The 21,438-nt window shown below is 40.3% G+C and overlaps 1 protein-coding gene across 1 annotated transcript in view; it reads left to right on the top strand.

The window, feature by feature from the left end:
• Positions 1-11,243: 11,243 nt before the first annotated feature.
• LOC125453920 (collagen alpha-3(VI) chain-like) overlaps positions 11,244-21,438 on the top strand; it is a 140,828-nt gene continuing 130,633 nt past the window's right edge. Inside the window, exon 1 of the mRNA XM_059647119.1 lies at positions 11,244-11,867. The gene's annotated coding sequence lies outside the window, so the exon portion shown is untranslated. The remainder of the gene's footprint in view (positions 11,868-21,438) is intronic.

The raw sequence follows: 21,438 nt of genomic DNA, 5'->3' as shown, positions 1-21,438 counted from the left end.
CCCAGGCAGCATCAGAGGACTAGGAAGGCTCACGTATCAGGTCGGGACCCTTATTCAGAAAGGTCTGAAGAAGGGTCCCGACCCAAAACATCAACTTTCCTGATCCTTTTTTGCTGCCTGGACGGCTGTGTTCCTCCAGCTCCACTCTGTGTTATCTAGAAGAACAACACATAATTTTCCACTTGGAGGCCCTGCAGCCCTCTGGACTCAATGTCGAGTTCAATAATTTTAGGGCCTCAACTCTCCTATGTCCTCGCTCCCAATCCCACACACCTTGTTATCACGTACTCTGCATTACACACTACCTATTGTTCGTCACTAACAATCCCCATTAAGAACTATTCACCCTTCCAGCCAGATCATTGTCAACCCTTTGTCTATCCAACTGCTCTTCTCTCTCTTTGGGCTCTATCCAATCATTTACTCCCTTCCCCATTCCCCTCCCTATTTTCTGTATATAAGGTGATATTTTCCCAGCTACCATCAGTTCTGAGGAAGGGTCACCAGACCCGAAACATTAACTCTGTTTTTTTTTCTTCACAGATGCTGCCGGTCCTGCTAAGCTTTTCCAGCAACTTCTGTTTTTGTACGTATCTACTGAACCCTTCAAACACCACCTGCTTTTTTTGGACTTTTGAGTTATCTCAGACCCATTTGCATTACAGGATGTAGAATTCAGTCCTTCAAGTTGTTGTCACTCCTTGCAGCCTCCAACGCTGAGTATCACTTGAGGGCACCTACATCTGGACTCTGCAGGGTTTCAGACTCTTGTTACTCCTTCTGATAGTCACCCATCTACCAACCCAGACTCTCTCTGCCTGTGAGGTGATCACTTCCGGAACGGTATAATTCTGGAAATGCTGGGGAACTCCAGTGATTCCAGCTAACCCAAAAACTCAGAGATCCAGAGATCAAACTGAAGCAGCTGGAAACACTTTGGTTACGATGATCCGAGTCAAGTGAAATTCCATATGGGGCTAGAATTAGAAACAACGGGTATTCTTGATTCAGCAAAATTTCTATTCCTTCTTTCAGAATAGGGTTTGTACTTTTTCCATTAGTAATTTCAATGAATGCCTCTAGATCCGCTCTGTGCTCATACCCTTCATTATGAATTAATTTGCTGTTATACTTAGCCTGCTATGCTGGATGACAATTTTAGCTTTTTATTGACTGGTTTCTTGATGCTCACATTGACTTTGCTTTGAGCTTTTCCAGCTACATATTCCTCTGGACTCCCAGCTACCTGCTGTCCTTTGGCTTCCTTCATAATTTTTGTTTTGCTGATTTATTCTCACAGCTCTCTGATCTGTCTGACTCCCACAGGCCCATTCTCTCTCTCAGACTCCTGCTGACACAGTACAGCTGCAGCTGTGGGTCTCTGGCACTATTTCTGTCGGGCTCCTGCACTCTGAATGTTATACATCCAGCCATAATATCACTGAACTTGGAGGAATTTGTGCAGACTATTGTCATCTGAAAAAGGAAGTATTCTACTCTGGAGCATACCAATTTTGTGATTAAATATTATTAACAGTATAAAGGGATTAAATCATTTTAAAGTTCATCTTCTGAATTACATGATGCAATCTGCTAATGAGTTAAACATGACTTTGTCGGCATTACATTTTTTTGAATCCAGTGGGACTTTCCGAGGGTGATCTTTCTTGAGCTTTTTAAATGATTAGAGATTGGAAAATATTGCTGTTCAAAAAGACCTTGGTCTCCTCATTTTTAATTTTAGACAAGGATGACCAATTACTTCACTTTGTTCTAAAGCCCCCTAACCATTTATGGGAGTTCACTAACTGTAGTATGTATCATTTATAAAATCATAGAAGGTACAGTGCAAAGGACCATTCATCCAATATATCTGTGCTGCTTCTTTCTTAAAGATACCCAATTCATCCCACATCACTGTTGTGTCCCCATATTCATGCAATTTATTCATTTAAAATAGTTCTCCAAATCGTTTTCATGATTCATATTGAATCTGCTTCCACTAACTTTTAGGAAAGCTTTTGTGTACATAACAACATGTTACATAAAACATGTCCTTTCTTTAGCCAATTGCCTTTAAGTTACACCCTCTGTTTACTGATCTTTGTCTCACTATAAATAACTTATCCATGTTTACACTATTAAAATCATGATTTCGAACCCCTCCCAATCAAATCTCCGATCAGTCCAAAGATGTCTGCCTGTAGTTTATAGCTTTGTCATTCATTGCCAACTACATTGGCAGTTTTCCAATCATATGCAAATTTCCTAATCATGCCTGCTACGCTTTAAATCTAAATTAAAATTTAGATTTGGTAAGAGGAATGGAGGTGCAGAGTATTTCTCCAAATGATGAGAGACTGAAACATTTTGCTGTTCAAAGAGACCTAGGTTTCCTTGTTCATGTCAATGAAAATTAGCATTCAGGTGCAGCAAGCAATTGGAAGGTAGATAATACATTAGCCATTATTGCAAGATGATTTAAGTACCAGAGCAAAAATCTCTTGCCTCCGTTTTATAGAACACTGGCAAGATGTACACTGAATAATGCATGTACTTCTAATATCCTTGCCCAAAGAAGGATATAATGGTTACTGAGAAAATGCAGCCGAGGTTCACCACGTTGAATACTGGAATGGTGGGATTAACCCACTGTGAGATATTTGGAAGACTGGAACTGTATTTTCTACAGTTTAGAAGAATAAGAGGCGATGTCATGGAGACCTAGAAAATTCTTAAAGGGATTGACAGAGTAGATACAGAAAGGATCTTTCCCCTAGCAGTAGAGTCAAAGCCAGGGAGCAAAGTCTCAGAGCAAAAAGCATTTAGGATTGAAATGAAGAGTAGCTTCTTCACTGAGTCTTTGAATTTTACACCCAAATGCCTGTGGAAGACCAGACATTAAGTAAGTTCAAGGCTGAGTTTTCTCTAGGTATTATTGATGGCAAGGGTTAAGGACGCAGGCATAAAGATGGCATTGAGGTAGGCAATCAGGCAAGATCTAAAATAACAGAGCTGATTTAAGAGGCTGAATGATTTACTCCTACATTCCTATGCACCACAAACTGCAAGAGCTTTCGTACTAAGCCCTGTGAAACCTCTTTGAAAACAGCCGAATAGACCCATCAATCGTAAACTTGCATTTCCTGTCACTGCGTCAATTTTGAAGTCGACTTTAAAAAGAGTCTTAAAGGAGGAGAGAGTGATAACGAAGCTAATAGATTTAAGGAGGGAGTTCTGGTGCTTACAGGATTGAGGCGCAGTCACCAGTAGTGGGGAGAAGCCAAGTTAGTTGGTGCAAGAGACCAAAATTGGAGGAGCACAAAGAATGTAAAGGCAGTAAGGGTCACAGGAGTCCCAGCGTCTAAATTAGTCCCCTAGCAAAACTAATCCAGCCTGGAGTCCACGTTTTATAAATATTAGTAAGATCATTTTCACAGCTGGCTGTATTTTGAGGAATATTGGGCAGATCTAAAATGGGTAGGGTCCTTGAAAGATCAGTTTCTCCTGTTTAATGGTGAAGTTGAAAAAGCTCCACAATATTTGCTTCCTATACATTTTGAAAGGTATTGCCAATATCATATTACAGCATAATTCTCCTTTTCTAATGCCCAATAAAAATATGCTTAATTATGGCAGGGTCAAATCCACATTTTTTGAAGATTTTTAAGTGGATTTTATCCAAGAACATTAAAAATGTTCAGAAGTAAAGAAATGCTTTTGGTTAGTGCACTGAAACACCAGATACATTACACCATAAAACTGTACAGTTTGCAAATATTTCTGAGCTGTGTGGTTGGTCCAAATGATAGATTTAAAGGTTTTCTTAGATCAGAAAAAAGACTGCAGAGAAATATCTGCATTATGGAATTTGAATTAGAATTAGCTATAGTTTGGCAACCCACATCCACATATGCATGCACTTCTGTGGATTAAACGTTACAATGCACACTATGTTTGTTGGATCCTGCAAATAACAATTTTCTTCAGACAGTGCAGGAAATTTGATTAGAAGTATTCTTAATCCATTTATATAAACTGGAAAAAGAAGCACTGGGTTAATTTAATTTAGGAAATGAAGACACTATTAGTTTTTGCACTTCCAACTTGGTCAAACTGCAACACACAGAGATAACTAGTTAACGAAATGTGAGGCTGGATGAACACAGCAGGCCCAGCAGCATCTCAGGAGCACAAAAGCTTGGATTCTCCAGCATCTGCAGTTCCCATTATCCAAGATAACTAGTTAGTTCACTTTAATCGAAAGACCCTAACCATTCATGGAAACTCACTAATTGTGATGTGTATCATAGATGATGAGGTGCAAACGTCCATTCACCCAACACGTGTGCAGTGTCTTTAAGAAAATATCCAATTCATCCCGTATCCCAGTTGATACCACAAAGCCATACAATTTATTCCCTTAAAGTATTTATCCATTTCTTTTACATGATTAATCCTGAATCTACTTCCATGAACCTTTCAGGTCAAGCACCTGTAATCACAACAAATTATTACATAAAAGCATTGAGTAGAATGAGGGGGCATAACCTCAAAATAAGGGGTAGAAGATTTCGCACTGAATTGAGGAGAAACATCTTCACCCAAAGGGTTGTGAATCTGTGGGATTTCCTGCCCAGTGAAGCAGTTGAGGCTACCTCATTGAATGTTTTTAAGGCAAAGATAGATAGAATTTTGAAAAGTAAAGGAACCAAAAGTTGTGGTGAGTGGGAAAGTAAGTGGAGCTAAGTCCACAAAAAGTTCAGCCATGATCTTATTGTATGGTGAAATAGGCTCAATAAGACAGGCAGATTACTCCTGCTCCTATTTCTCATGTTCTTCTGTCGTTTTTTTTGTCAATTGTGTTCAAGTTATGCCCTCTGTTTACTGATCTGTTACACAAGAAGGGATTTCTCCATATTTATTCTATTAAAATCATAATTTTGAACCTCTCCATCAAATTCCTCCTTCTCTTGTCAATCAAACGTCTTTCCAACCTTTTTTTGATATAAGAGAATGAGCCAGCTCGGAAATTTTCTCCATGTAGGTGAAATCAGCATTCTTGGTACCAATTGGATCCCTTTTGACTGTTCCAGCCCTCCCAAAAAAAACAGAATTGGGCATAAGTCTCAAGCTGGAGCTTAACCAGTGTTTAATCAAGGTCTAGCATAATTTCCTCACTTCCATAACATATGCCTTTGCTTATTAAGTCAAACCTTTTATTTATGTTTCAACAGTCTTCTCAATTCACCTGGCGACCTTCAACAATTTGTGTGTGCTCACCCTTGGGTCACTGTTCTTGAATCCTCTTAAATGTTATGAATTATCTTACATTGGCCAAACTTTTGTGAAAGAAATGACAATAAAACTAACAGCATTTACCGTTATAATGGAGTAAATTGAACCACAACTTCCAGAGTTTGTGCAAGCACAGTTAATTGGGAAAATCTGTAAGTAAATTAATGTCTTGCCCTGTTCTTCCATGCGCTGCCCCGAACTGTAGCTGGTCATTGAAACATTGGCCATAAAACTAACATTGCTTACCAATTAGCTACTCAGTGCAACCACACTGATGCATTCAGGTATATGTGAAGTCTTATAGGTGATAGGTTGCAGTTATTGCCAAACTAAAAAGTGGATTTTGTAAGTATTGAGTTTCATTCTATCAGAGTGTTATTATTTTTTGGACATGTGGTAAATTATTTCTATATTACTTTTACCTTTATATTTGAAAAACATTTCTCTGATTCCATTTTATATGCATACACAAATATAAAAAAGGAGCTAAAGTAGACCATTTGATCACTGAAGTCTGCTCTGCCACTTAATAAAATCATGGCTGATCTATTTCCAACTACTTCTGATAACTCAAGATTATTGTAGGCAAGGGAATCAATCTACTTCTTCTTTCACAATATTGTATGACTCCACATCTGCTTTACACTGTTATAAAATCACACAACTTTCTGAGAGGAGAAATTTCTCCTTGTTATTGCCTTAAAAGGCCAATTGTTAATTTTAAAACTTGTCCCTACTACTTCTGGATTCACCCATAAAGGAAACAGTCTTTCTATATCTGTCTTATGAAAGCCATTCAGAATCTTATGAACTCCAGTCAGGTCACCCCTTCACTCTTCTAAACTCTAAGGAAACTAACCCTAACTGTCCAACTTTAATCATAAGACAGTCCACTCATTCTATGTATCAATCTAGGAAATTTCCTCTGAACCACCTCCAAAGTATTTATAGTCTTCCTTAAGAAAGGAGACCAAAACAGTTTGAAGATGAGATCTCGCCAGTGCACTGTTTAACTGAAGAATAACATCCTTCCTAGTATGTGTAATAGTTTTTAGGAACTCATGCACTGGCATACCTAAATCTCTCTGCTAAAAATTCCAAGTCTTTCTTCATTTAAGTAAGGCTTTCTCATTATAAAGCAAACAACTTTAGATTTTCACACATTATTATCTATCTGCCAGATGTTTAGCCAGCTACTCCAACCTCTCAATATCCATCAGTAGCCTTGTTATGACTTCATCAAAACACATTTGCCTACCCATCACAGTGTGGTCTATAAATTTAGCTATCATGTCTTTGTTCCCCTCACCTAAAGCATTGACGTAAATTGTAAAAGATTGACGCCCCAGCGCAGACCACTGTGGAATGCTATTTGTCATGTCCTTCTAATCAAAGACCTATTTATACATAATCTCTGATTGCTGCCAACCAACCAATCCGTGCTAATATGTTGCTCCCTTTACCCAATGTTTTCACTTTCTGCAATATTCTTTGATGTAACATCTTTTCAAATGCATTCTGGAAATCCAGATAGACCTCTTACTTAATTTGGCAAATTTTGGAAAACACAGTGAATCTACTATCAAATTGGTACCTCATTTAAGGCTCTAAGGTGAAGTCCATCAGGCTTGGAGACCTGTCAGCTCACAGTTCTTCAGTTTGCTTAGCACCCTACTTTCATGGTTGTAATTTCATAAAGTTTCTCCCTCTCTTCCACTTTCTGACTTACATCTATTACTGATTTTTTCCCCCAAAATCTCTTTATTATCTACTAGTAACTCTTCATTCAAATTCTCTGGAGGTCAAAAACCCAGTACATTTTTTTTCTTTTTTAAATACCTTTCCACTTTTACATTCCTAGTTAGCTTCTTATCATACTCTGATTTCTTCCTTCTGATTAACATTTTAGTCATTCTCTGTCATTCTTCATTTGCAGACTAATAATGTAACCTGCCACTCATCTTTAAATTGTTATATGCTTTTTCCTTAAGTTTGATGCATTCCTGAATTATTTCAGTTCATCATGGATGAGGATCCACTCTTTTAGGATTGTTCTGTCCTGAGTATTCTGAAATATCCATGTAAATAGTCATCAATGTGTGTATATTCATTTATCCCCTAGCCTAGTGTGCCAGTTCATTTCAGCTAGCTCACTTTTATGTCTATATAGTTACTTTTATCTAAGTTTAAAATACTTGTCTTAAATCTAATCTTTCCCTTTTCAAACTGGATGTAAAATTCAATCATATTCTGGTCACTGGCTCCTGAAGGTAATTTTACTCTGAAGTAATTAACTATCACGTTACACAATATCAAGTTTAATGTAATCTGTACTTTTGTTGGTTCCACACGAGCTACTCAAAGAAATCTAACTCAGAAGCAACATATGAACTCTTCATCCTTGGTACTACTGCCAATACGAGGTTTCCAGATTTGTGTAGATTGAAGTCACCTCTGATTATCACAAGCACATAATATTTCTTCTTCTACGCACTATCCTATTTTGTGGTTACTGTGAGGCCTGCAGATGACTTCCATTAGTGACTTCTTTTATTATTCTTCATCTCCAACAAAACCAATTCCACATCAGGATCTCCTGAACCAATGTTATCTCTAGCAATTGCATAAATATTGCCTTGGATTTAACAATACCACTCTTCCTCCTTCACTTTTATCTGTCTTCCTATTCATTTTGTATGTCACGTGCCCCTTAATATACAGTGCCCAATTCTTTTCATTCTGCAGACACAACTACATAATGGCTATCCAACCATATTTATTCAATTCAGTGTACGCTGTCAATTTACATACTTTGCTGTGAATGCTATGTGAATTCAGGGACATAGCCTTTACTGTTTTTTATTTCATTCGTGAGATGTGGGTATCATTGGCTATCTTGTTTAGCCATAGTTGGCCTTGGGAAGGTGATGGTGAGCTGCTTTCTTGAACTGCATTTGCTGTAGATACACCCATAATGCTCTTAGGGAGGCAATTCCAGGATTTCGACCCAAAAACAATGAAGGAATGGTGATATATTTCCAAATCAGGATGGTGAGTGGCTTGGAGGGGACATTGAAGTTGATGGTGTGCCCACAAACCTGCTGCTGTTGTCCTTGTAGATGGTAGCAGCCATTGGTTTGTAAAGTACTGTTTAAGGAGCCTTGGAGCATTTCTGCAGCACATTTTGTAGATGGTACAAAGGGCTGCTACTGAGTCTTAGTGCTGGAGACACTGATTCTTTTTTCATGGGCTGGCAATCAAGCCGGCTGCTTTGTCTTGGATTATGTCAGGTTTTTTGAGTTGTTGTTATCGTTGATTTTCTTGTTATTGTTACCTTTGTAACATCTAGTCTTGTTAGTGTAATTCTCGGTTTTTGTTCTTTCTGCTTCTTTCTGCCATTCTCTAATTTTCATTTCCTGTATTACTGTTTTACCTGGTCTCCACACATAAATATATCACACCTTTCCATATTAGATCCCTTGCTCTAACTATTTAGTTTAAAATCCTTTCTACTTTCCTAATTATGTGTTTGACAAGAAGACTGACAATCAGCAAGGTTCTGGTATAGACCATCCCAACAATATAGCCCACACTTTCTTCAATCATAGTGTCAGTGACCCATAAACAAAAACTCACCACTCTCCTGCCTGTCTTTGATCCATGTACTTATCTCTGTAATTTTGTGTAACCTGTGCCAACTTGTATGCGGCTTGGGTGATAATTCAGAGATTGCAATCTTCAAGTATCTTCTTTTTAATTTAGAGTCTATACGTCCCATGCAGAACCTCTTTCCTAATTCCACCTATATCAGTGGTACCTACATGGACCTTGATGACAAGTTCCACCCCCTTCCACAACAAGTTCATTTCCAACTCTGAGAAGGTGTCCCAGACCATAGCACCAGGCAGTCAACACAGCCACACTTTGCTGCAGAGAACGGTGCCAATTCCCCTCACTATATTACCCTCCACTATTGCTGCTGCTACTATGACCTTCTTTGTCACATCCCCCACTTGAATGGCTTCCTGTACCACAGTGCCCTGGTCAATTTGCTCATCCACCCCACAGCCTCCGCCCTCTCCCAAACAGGCTCAGATAACCTCATAACTATTGGACAATTGCAGAGGCTGACAATGCTGCACTCCTGTCCTCTTGGTCCACATACCTGCCTTCCTCACAGTCATACCTCCGGTACTGACCATTGTCCGAATCAGAGTAGCCAATCCAAAATGGAGTGATTGCCTCTTGACACCAAGATTCAAGGTCAGTTTTATCCTTCCCTGATGCATTGCGTCCAGCTCACAATTCTGAAGCTGTCTGAATATACTGCAGATGTATTTGCCCTGCATCACAATGGTGCTGCAGCCTTGACATATCTTCTGTCCTGCCATCCCCAATGAGGTCTAATTAATTAATTATATTTCCTCATTTCTGCTTTTTTTTATCATTTTACTAACTTTATTATATTTTATCAACTTTACCATCAATTGGCATATCACATTAAAACTTAGGAAACAACTGAACCACTCATTCGAGACTCACCAAGCAGCTGTCTCCTTTCTCTCTATTGCAGCAAGAACAAATCACAATCAACTCTGAAGATTTTCCTCTAGTTTGTCTTACTGTCTGTTTTTTTTAACTGTAAATATTCTAATTCAAATTTCGTGGTTTAAAGTCTGTGAGGATCCTCACTGAGGAATGCTGCTGTTTATATCATAACTTTCCTGGAGAGGATGCCCCATTAAATAAGATTGTAGAATCATAGCATGGTGAAAGGACAGAGGAAGGCCACGGAGGCTGCTTTCTGCAAGCATAACTCAGCCAGTTCCACTTACTTGCCTTTCCCCAGGGCCCTGCAAACACTTTTTTTTTCTTTTTCTCTAGGTGTTTGTTTAATTCAGTTCAAAAAAGCTTCAAATGAATGGCTGGCATGGTGGCTCAGTGGTTAACACTTGCTGCCTCACAGCAACAGGGACCAGAGTTTTGATTCCTGCCTTGGGTGATCGTTTGCACGTTCTCCAAGCGTCTGCACGGGTTTCCTCCGGGTGCTCCATAGTCCAAAGATGTGCAGGTTAGGTAGGTTAGTCATGGTAAATGCAGGGAAAAGGGTAGGGAGGTGGGTGGGGGTGGGATGCTCTTTGGTGGGTGGGCCTGGACTTGATGGGCTGAACGGCCTGCACATTCTATGAACTTGCCTCCATCACCCTCTGATGTCCAATGACAGTCCGTTTCCACCTATAAAATTCCCGAGCCAACTTTGAAACAGTAAATCTCGAGTGACGTTCCTGTATCACAGAACATAAAGCCTGCATTGCTTTTTGTTTCTTTATCCAAATGCATCGCTTCTTTGCATCAAAATCCACTCGCGTCTGCCTTTCCATTTTGTTTCTTTATTATTTCACGAGATATGGTGTAGCTGACGTGACTAGCATTCAGTGCCCATTCCGAACTGCCTTTGAACTGACTGCCTGGCTGACCTATCTTAGAGGGTGGTCAACAGTTAAGCGCATTGCTTTGGGTCTGGAGTTACACAGAGGCAAGACCACATGAGGACTGCAGATTACCTCCTGGTCCCTCAAAGTGAATCCCTTAAAATTTTGCAACAGTGGGCAGCCGTCCATTGCTGATAGCAGCTTTCGATTTGTTAACTGAATCGAAATTCCATTAGTTGCAGTGGTGGGATTTGATCCCAGGTCCCCAGCGCATTGACTTCCTGATTGCTAATCCAGTGACATTGGCACCGCCACGACATCCCCCCAATCCACATATCGGGCGTTATCTTCTACAGACCTCTTGGCTTTGTTCTGTATTTAGGTTTGTGTCATGTTGAGATTATTCTGACCCAGCTCCTACCAAGAGTTACAGTTGGTCTGATACGGTCCCCTTTCAGGGTACACCCGCGCAAAATAAAAAGAACTCTCCCCTCACCCTTTTACACCAGTGGGACTTCAGTTTTGCGCACAAGCTTGCTCGTTACCAAGCTCCTGAGCACAGCCATACCTGGCCTGCAGGGTTTATCATTCCGCCTCATTTAGAATCGTAAGCCCCCAGAAAAAGAATTGAATCCTGCACATCTGCACACTTTGGCCAATGGAATCCTGGGCGTCTCCAACGGAGCGGATTTCCCAGCTTATTTTACTAATGAGAATCTAAAGTCGCCGAAGAGCGAGGGACATTGAAGTTGAGTCAGGGGAAAGGAAGCAAAGGAGGTTTGGAGTGGCGCCCAGTGAGCTCAGCAGGTTGACATTTTGAGGCTCTTCTCGGGTCTGCTTTTAATTTATAAATCTGGTGGAGTCGCGGGCGTGTCTCTCCGAGGATCGAGGTGGGGGTGTCCAGTTCTGATCGGAGCCCTCCATCGAGTCAGCTCTGAGCCAGGGCTCACTCTGCAGGTACAGTCACAGAGGTCCCATTGCAAGCCTCCTTTCTGCCCCCCCTCACCTACGCCCAAAGCTGCCGCAACCGGACTGGGAAATCAGGAAGCTGCAGGAAGACGCTCAGCTTTGCCCCTGAAATGCCCAGAGAGTGACAACTGAGCAACGCATCGGACTCTCCCGCCCGGCAAATTGAGGGTAAGTCGCTGAGAGCTGAGCGCCATTGGATTTTTATCTCCACCTCAAGGCTGCTTGCAAGTAAATGTGCGTTTTAGCAATCTGCAGGGCGCTGTGTCAGCTAGCAGGAATCAGCCAGCAATGAGAGCCTGCCTGTTTTGGATGGGGCAGCTTGGCAAACCTGGAACCGTGATACAATTTTAATCTTACTGTTGGAGGGGATCTGTTTCATTCCAGTCGTTTTTGTATGAGGAGAGTTTCTCTCCGAGTTGGGGCTGCCCCTGCTTTGGGAGTTGAGAGGGACTGAGAGATTACAGCAAAAAAAAGGGGTGATGATGTACTTCTGTGAATTTATCCTAAGCGGCGGAATAGAGCGAAGGAGTGTGCGGCTGATGTATGGTTTGAATGAAGTGGGACCGCTTTGGCGTGGAAAGGGAGCAAAGCGGGCAACTCTGGTTTAACCGAAGGGGGTTTGGTAAACTCAGGGAGGCTTTGGGCTCGGGGTGGGAGGCTAAGAAGAGGAAGAAAACACACTCAAAAATAAGCGAAGTCAGAACAGAGTTTTGGACAAAGGCGCTGAGAGAGACCAGCCAAAAAACAATTCAACAGCAACATCTGGGTGGGGATAGAGAGCTGGTCATGAAACAAGAAGATGCTAGAGAGGGAGAGAGAGAAATGACCGAATGAGACGATGATTGTAGCTAAGGCAGTGAGAAGTTGCGAGTCTGGGGGAATCAGAGCGGAGTATCGACATGGGCATGAAAGACATTCCTGCTAAAACCGTTGCGGCAGTCTCGGTAGAAAGTTAATCGCTCCAGGTAATCGCAGTTCCCCTCGTCTGCCTTTTGCTGGTCATAGTTTTAGTTCGGTTAGCAAAATAAGTGAGTTGCCTTCACTACACCGACAAATTCCAATCTACCATTGTAACCCACCAGGCTAGTCCAAGGGGAATTTGATCTTTCACTTAACAAAGGCTGCCTGATCTCTGCTGGATCTAACAGCACCGGTTTCTTAAAATTAGGATAGCCTTTTCGCACTTGGGGCGGCCGATCGACAGGACAGTATCAGGAACATTCAAAAGCGAATTCTCGACCAGTTTCCTCACTGCACTGAACACCGGAAGCACACCCACTCCTCATCGGGTGGAATGCGCTTACACAGTGAACTGTAGATCTCCAGCAACTTTTAAAACTCTTTCGAAGAATAGGGGACATTGTCAGTCAGTGATACAGTCCCGAACTGTCTGCCAGCGCATCCCATTCTTACTGAGATCCAACTTCGTACTGAGTGGAATGTGAGCATTAAATAAAGGCAGAGGTCTCACAAACAACAGGAAGGGAATTGAGACTCCCTGTTCATTTAGGAGGTCCTCATCCTGCAATAGAATGGGTGAGAGGGAGAGAGCTAACACTACAGACATATGACCGACACATCATTTCACTTGGAATTTGAAAACCTGACTGTCTTTAGCAAAACAAAACTAATGTTTGAGCTGAATTGCCTATCTATTTTATTCGAAACGTGCACCAAGCAGTCAGTCCCCAAGGTTTTAGCAATTCTCTTGTTTCGTTTGAATGAGAAATCGAGCTGAAGGGCCGAGATCCAAATGCACAAATTTGAAGACGGCGGGAGGGAGCAGGTTTGGCTAATCCCTGGGATTTTAGGAAACAGTGGAGAAGTAGAAGATTTGTCTGCTTTAAAGTCCCATGAAATAATAGGCAACTTCTCCCCCAGCCTTTAAAACAGCAGGGATGTGGGGACTGGCAACGCTTCGAAAACTCTTTCGAAGAATGAGACATGAGAAGCACAGGGTAGGTGCGGTCAGTGATTCAGTACCAACCTGCAGTTTCGGGCAGTGTTTTATGTATAAGTGTGATTCTAGAATGAAGGGATGTGCTGAGAAGGAATGGGCCCTTACTGTCATTGAGTTATGTGGACCAATTAGGCTCAGAAAGTCAATGCAAGTTGATCAAATTCTCACAGATGATCACATTTGGAGAGATTGCAATGGAATAATCTAGACCTTGGAATTCCCTTTGCATGGAAGCGGGCCATTCAACCCATCGAGTGCACACCCGTCTTCTGGGCAGCATCCTACCCAGACCCATGCCCTATCCTACACCCACTGGACACAATGGATAACGTAGCATAGCCAATCCACCTAACCAGCACACCTTTGGACCTGTGGGAGGAAAACACATAGACACAGGAAGAATGTGAAAACTCCACACAGACAGGTGTCCAAGCTGGAATTGAACCTGAGTCTCTAGCACTTTGAGGCAGCGGTGCTATCCACCAAGCATGCCATCTCCTGTATGTGTGTGCTTGTGTGTGTGTGAGAGAGAGAGATCAGGCAGCATTACGACAGCTGGCATTTCAATAAGGTCCGTGGCAAGTTCTTACACAGAGAAAACACAGCTCATATTTAACGAAGATAGTAGGAACCGCAGATGCTGGAGAATCTGAGATAACAAGGTGTAGAGCTGGATGAACACAGCAGGCCAAGCCGCATCAGAGGAGCAGGAAAGCTGACATTTCGGGCTTAGACCCTTCTTCTGAAGAAAGATCCAGGCCCGAAACATCAGCTTTCCTGCTCCTCTGAAGCTGTTTGGCCTGTTGTGTTCATCTAGCTGTACAACTTATTGTCTCATATTTAATGAATATGGTTTAATTCATCAGGGGAGAGGTTGACAAGAATCAGATTATGAAGGTAGCTCTCCACTAACTGGGAACAATTTCAACTTTAGCCAAAGAATTGGTGCGGGATGGCTGGGTTACCACTAAAAATGTCAGTTTGAAAGTCAAATTTTACTGTCCAGTCATGTGTGAGCTACAAATGGATTTTTTTTGGGGGGGGCAGAGGTTTGGGGAGTGGGTCACTGGAGCTAGGAAATGTGGCCCAATTACAAGGTCGGTGTTATTCAGATGCAGCCTTCTTTAAAATGAGAGTCCTGGGTTGCTGTAACAGCTCTGAAGTGAATTGGACTATATTTGACAGGATCTATATGCCTTCTTCTATCCATACTGGGTGGTTGAATTTTCAGCTTGAGTTGCTCCATCCTCCTTTCCACTGCCAACTGATGCCTTCTTACAGTCAACCCATCCTTTACAAATTCTCCTGACCTTATTCCTCCACCACAAGTTATTTAGGAGTTAACACGCTCAAGAGAAAAAAAAACTTCGAAAAGATTCAAGAACTGCAAGCAAAACAATTGCTTCTTCACTGTTTTAAGCTCTGGAATAGCTGGTGGTCACTCACTTACATATTCACAATGCAGCAACTTTCAGTATTGCCCATCAAATACTCTTCACTTGCAAACCAGCCTCCCACTTTGTTGAGAGCAAGCTTTTGCTAAGTGGCTGCCTTGGTAATGTCAGTAAAAATTGCTTTGGGATCTCCTCAAAGGGACACCTTTTGAGTATTTAAGAATTGTTGCTGCTTGATAGAGATGAAGATCAAGACTGTACATGTTTTTACAGTGTAGAATTCCAGAAGATGTCAGGGCAGTAAGATTCCCCTGCTGGTGGAGCAGCTTGCCTATCCATTAGAAAAACAGCTGCAATAAGTTATCATCATCAACTCCCTACAGCACAGAAGCAGGCCATTCAGCCTATAACAACCTTCTAAGGAGCATCCCACCCAATCCTTGCGACCCTGCATTTCCCATGGCTACCCTACACATATCTAGACACTGTGCAATTTAGCACACCCAGTCCACTTGATCTGCACAGCTTCAGAAGGAAACCCACACAGGCAGAGGGAGAATGTAAAGCCTCCACACAGACAGTTGTCCAAGGGTGGAATTGAGCCCAGGTCCCTGGCACTGTGAGGTAGCAGAGCTGACCACTGAACCATCATGCCACTCCATGTCAACCCTGATGTTTTGAGTTATTGTAGAGCAGTGAGTAGTAGAGCAACTAGATTGCCTTGTTTTATTGCTGCAATTTATGCCTGCCTGATAGTGGCTACCGTTGACTGCAATAAAACTATTGGGTAATGCAGATAGCTTGCACTCAATGAAATATTGTCCATTTTGTGCCACCAGCTGAGATAACAATTTATCCATAAGTTTGAAATCTGAAGTTATGCCCTGCTCTGATTCTGCCACACCCTGAATCCTGTCCTCAGGTCTGACCACTGAGGTGTGAGAGGAATATCATAGATAGGAAATGGTACAGAAAAGGGCTGATAGCTGGAGTGAGGGGACTGCAAAATCGGGAAAGATCATGGGTTCTGTTTTCCCTTGCAAGGAAACATTTAATCCATTTGTAGAAAGACTCTAAGTCCAATTGAAAAGCACATTTGCAAATTCATTTGCAAGAGCAGAATAAAATTGTGGGAACAACTTGCTCAAAGGAATGGAGTCAGAAAGCATTTCAAGTAAACTCTAATCAGTAACTAGACTGTGTCCATTAACAGGATGAAGGAGTTATTCGAAAGCTGGATCATTGACAGTGAGATCATAGACATTTATGGTCATCTTAAAATGTTTCCTTTTTTGAACCTATCTATATGAGTTAGAGTATGAGAAACACGACCATTTCAACATACTAATTCAAGGAAGAGAGTTGTGTCAAGATTGGTGCATCTGAATTTGAAGAAATATAAAGCAAGAAAATTTATAGAAAACCTGACCAAAGTACAAACAAAATAGTCAATGTCATGTCTTTTAATTTGATCCTTCCAAAAAACAAAAATTACATGCAGGATTTAACTAACGCTTGTTAATTTTTAGCTCTGTAACATGCCCTGCAAAGCAACAAGTCTAATGCAGGGTATAATCAGCAGGTAGAAGTTTTCCATTTATCGTCATTTTTAAGTAGGTGTGTATTGCTAGATATTGGAGCGCAGTTATATAGATAGACACCTTCTCAAGTATTACTGTTGTATGTAATTACTTCAAGCTGTCCTGTAAGGAAAACAGACCTTCCACCTCTGATGGGAGTTAGCAAATTAAATTGTTGCTGGAGATAGGAACAGGGGTCGATCATTCAACCCCTTAAACTTGATCTTTCAACCAGATTCTGACTGATCTATGCCTCAATTCCAGTGTCTGCTTTTGTTCAATGCCTTTTGCTGGTCTTAGCAAAAGCCAATAATCCATAACGATGTATCGACTTGTCTCATTGTTGGAATATACCTTTAGCCATAGCTGAATGAGAAGTTTCCTCCAAATTTTTTGTCTCTCTAACCTTTTGCCAAGCATATAATGATATATCACTAGAAGCTAATTAACAATTTATATGCTGGAAAGAAATAATGTCCAAAGGCTTCTTTGCATTAACTAACACTTATTAAATTTTATTTTGAAAATAGTTAATCATCTCCATAATTAAAGATCTAAAGATTTGCATCTTAATTCCGTCAATATATCTTGTTGTTTTTGGATACTATGAGCGTGAGAAAGGAGTACAAAATTCATTATAAAATATTGCTTTTCACTAAGATATCTATTCCCAGAATTTATCTTACTACTGCAAATGATTATCTATTTTTCCATGTGATATGAGAATTCCACTAACTATTCACATAATGAATGTGTGCAAGTATTTGCCATAAATGTAGAAAAGCCTCAGCCCCGAAACATGTGCTGCTTTAGTAATACTTTATCTTTCCTATCCAGTCTTGATTCTCCTCTTACTGTTTCTAAGTACTTTCACCAGTCTGAAACCTAACCTCAAACAAAATGCCTGAATACCATTACTGTAAAATTTCACGGTGGGGTTAGGTGTATATTTTGTTCCCCGTTTGACGTAAACCAAGTTTTGCCATCATGCCAAACACTAAACAGCAATATGTATTTAACAGCTACAATATATAGTCTTTTAAACGAGAAACACAATGTTAACTGCTTTGCCTTTCCTACTGTATTTAATCATGTTATTATCTAGCGGAGTGGGATTTGGCTTTTCAGACAAAATCCTCTGTTTTAAAAAGGATACCTTACATAGACATTAACATTCCTGTAATGTTTCCTCTTAAATGCTTCCCACCCCTCTTCTCCCCCTCCCTGACACAGACCATGCATCATTCTCTTTTAAGGAAACAGGCCCTGACATTACATTGTAAGGTACTAGTGCAGACATGTTTGCTTGGGAGATTCGTTTCTGCACTATTTTAGTGATGCAGTAATTAAGTTAATGATTCACTAGAACCATGTAAAGAGGGAACTTATCAAGAACACAATAATTCTTCTCATACTGTATGTTAGAATGTAACTTTGGCTGAGATTGCTAATGCTAAACAAATTTGAGGTGTGTCATCATTAGTCAATAGCCATTAGCAGCAAAATCCTATTTGTTTGTTGTTTATCTTCCAGTGAGAATACCTAATGGTTGTGGAGTATGTTCATTATGTAGCACAATTTTACAATGTGAGAAAGCCTTCAAATATAGACAACTAGGTCAAACATCTGGTGCACATTAAGATGACTGTGCTGAATCAACTGCTAATGCCTGCAATTAATTCCTTAAGAAACTGACACATATTTCCTTTAAATACTAATATTTAACTCACTACCTCCCCCAAAGCCATGCAAAAATAATGACTACTATATATATATATATATATATATATATTCCAAGCTTAAGAACTTAAATACATAGTGTATGTTGTTGTCTAACTGTATTACTACAAATTCAACAGGTTAAATCATTGGGATAGCAGAGATAAAAGACATGAAGGAGCCTGCTACTTTACCTTTCTGCTTCCCAACACACACACACACACACACACACACACACACACACACACACACACACACACACACACACACACACACACACACACACACACACAGATACACACACACACACACAGACCAGTGCACTTCTGGTGAGAAGACAATACTTTCCCATTGTTTAAATTCAGTAATACTAGGTATTTGATCTGGTCAGGAAACAGCAGCCCCAATTAAAGTTAATCAGTGCCTTCTACAGACATCGACCACATTTCACCCATTCTGTTTTGCTCCCTTGCAGAGGACGGTCCATTAGTTTCGTTGTGATATCTATACCTCTGTGTCTGACAGTGTAGAACTCAAACACAGCTTAAGATAGATGTTACAAGCAAAAAGCAGAACTCTTGTCATGGTTTATGGGCCAAAATCCAGTGAGTAAATCACATATAGCAGATGTAAATAATTTCCTCATTATGTGAGTTGTAGGAGTTTAAGAGAAAGCTTCTGCTGTATAGAATAGCCAGATCTAATTGCTGTCATAAAAAATGGTAGCTAGATTGCAACTTCTTTTTCTATTTTGTATTTTCTCCTCAGAAAGAATACGCAGAGGTAAAAAAAAGTGATTACAATTAACAAAATAGAAAGGAAAGTAAGATTGTCTGGGAAACCTTCCATAGTTGGTGCAGGGACTGGGTGACAGATGCACCAGATAAGTTTTTGTCCACAATGGATTACAGTCTGAGGGCAATATGCCAGTGATTTTCTTAATGAATTCCCTTATATGGTTAAAATATCCCTTGCTAGCACTATAAACTTGGAAAGACGCTCCTCCTTTCACAAATGTTTACTTTCTTTATAAACACACATCATCTGTGGTGATACTCCTCTGATGCCATCTTTTTGCTCATTTTTATTCAATGCTTTTTCAAATCTTCTGTACACCCTCTTTTTATATGGAGGCAGGACAGTCTCATTGTTGATTGGTATCATGGCATTTCAGAGTTAACCTGAAGAGGGTGTGCTGATAGCATGGTCTGTCAATAGTGCCAAGTCCACACTGTCCAACTTTGCCTTACCACAAGTTATTTTAATCTGACAGTATAAAAATCAACGTGTGGGGCCTGGAAATTTTGTGCAATTTATTCAGAAATTTTCCAAAAAAGTTAACTAGATTATAAGATGCCAATTTCTCTTACTCAATGCTGTGGAATTCAATTTTTTGGAGTTCTGCCGTTGGACTGTCATTGCCATTTTGCAAGAAGCAGAGAGTTTTTTTGCCCCCATTTCCCGATATTCATGGTGGTGATTGCCACAGTTTAAAAAAGCTCTGCCACGCTTTATTCCATGTGACCTCTCAGAAGGTCTGCTAGCAAAAGGGAGGCTACAACTTGAGAATTTTGCCAAAGTTCCTGTTTGGAATTGATGACAAGTGGCAGACTCATTGCCTCAGATTATAGCAATTTTTTAATGTAAAATAATATACTTTATTCATAGAATATACAAAAGATAAACATATTTACACACCTACCCGGTCATATGAGCCGCTCCAGGTTACCCTGGGGGTACGTACACCAACTAAAAGAAAGAAGCAAGCAAAGAGCAAAGTAAAAGCCCCAGCAGTTGTCTTCCCGCACAGTCCCTGTTGGCCCCCTGACCAGTTGAGGAAGATGCCAACTGGGCCCAGTTCCTCAGATTATAGAAATTAATTCAAACTCATCTATGGTAAGTGCTCGTGAATAACTGAAAATAATACCTGGTCATGGGGGCTGTGACTTGTTCACACCCTTGTTCATCAAATGCACTGACCTGCCTCACGTGAAAATGCAAGTTGCGATGCTGACAAAGTTGGCATTTGATGCCTGCTGTTAGGAATAAATGAAAAGTCATTTAGATTTTGTGATCACCAGCCAAGAAACCCAAGTGATTGATTATAGGGTGTAGTCAATATTTGCATGTGTTTTTAAAAAAAACATGTAAATGGAGCTTGAATATATAAGCTTACTACATATTGTGGCTGCAATTGGACTAGCAAGGTAATAGATATATTAACTATAACTGTGACCTTAATTATATAAATTTAATGTTCATTTTCATTCAGTAAAAGAAGGCTGTCATTCTCTCTTGTATTAGATAATGCTGCTGTCATTTAGGCACTGTGTGTTTATTCTATAGCAGTGATCTGTGAAGCTGCAAATGTCAGATTCCGATCTCTGTTTCCATTTATATGGAGTTGAGATAATTCCAGTCGAAGCCATATGCTTCTCAGAACAAAATGAGAAAGCAGGGCAAATGTTTACCTCAGGACTAATCATGGCCCAGAAAATAGAGTTGCAAAGTATTCCCAATAATGTTCAAAACTGGACGTGGATAGAAGAGAGATAAATATTGAATCATGCTTACCATCTGATATTTGTTTTGCTGCAAGTGAAAATTAATTGATTTAGTCCTTAATGTTCCAACATCAGGAAAAAAAGAAAATTACTCCTGTTTAAACTATATTGCATGAATTTGGCCTTCATTTCCAGATAATTAGCTCAAATTGAGTCCAAGACTGAAAACAACATTAAATATAGGAAGAGAGCACATCCCAAACTCTGGGCCAAGACCTATAAAGAAACATAAAAATCTAAAAGATGGAGAAAATTTCTTTAAACCATGATTAATGCACTGCTTTGTCATTATTTAAAATAAAACCAAGCATTTTTCTCATTTTGATAGAGGAAGTGCTGCTGCTTGGCTCTTACTTATGTGCCTTTTAGAAAGTGTTTTTTGTGGCTATGTCACAAGAGAATACAGCATTCTGGGACCAAAAAAGCATTTGGAAGAAATTAAACTGTTTGATATGTAGCAGCTGTGAGGAGAACTTCAATGGAAATGCAAATTTTGGCCATAGCTTTCATCTGCTACACATA

This window comes from Stegostoma tigrinum, chromosome 7 (assembly GCF_030684315.1).
Source record: "Stegostoma tigrinum isolate sSteTig4 chromosome 7, sSteTig4.hap1, whole genome shotgun sequence".
Taxonomy (NCBI): Eukaryota; Metazoa; Chordata; class Chondrichthyes; order Orectolobiformes; family Stegostomatidae; genus Stegostoma; species Stegostoma tigrinum.
This window is presented reverse-complemented; position numbering and strand designations above follow the sequence as displayed.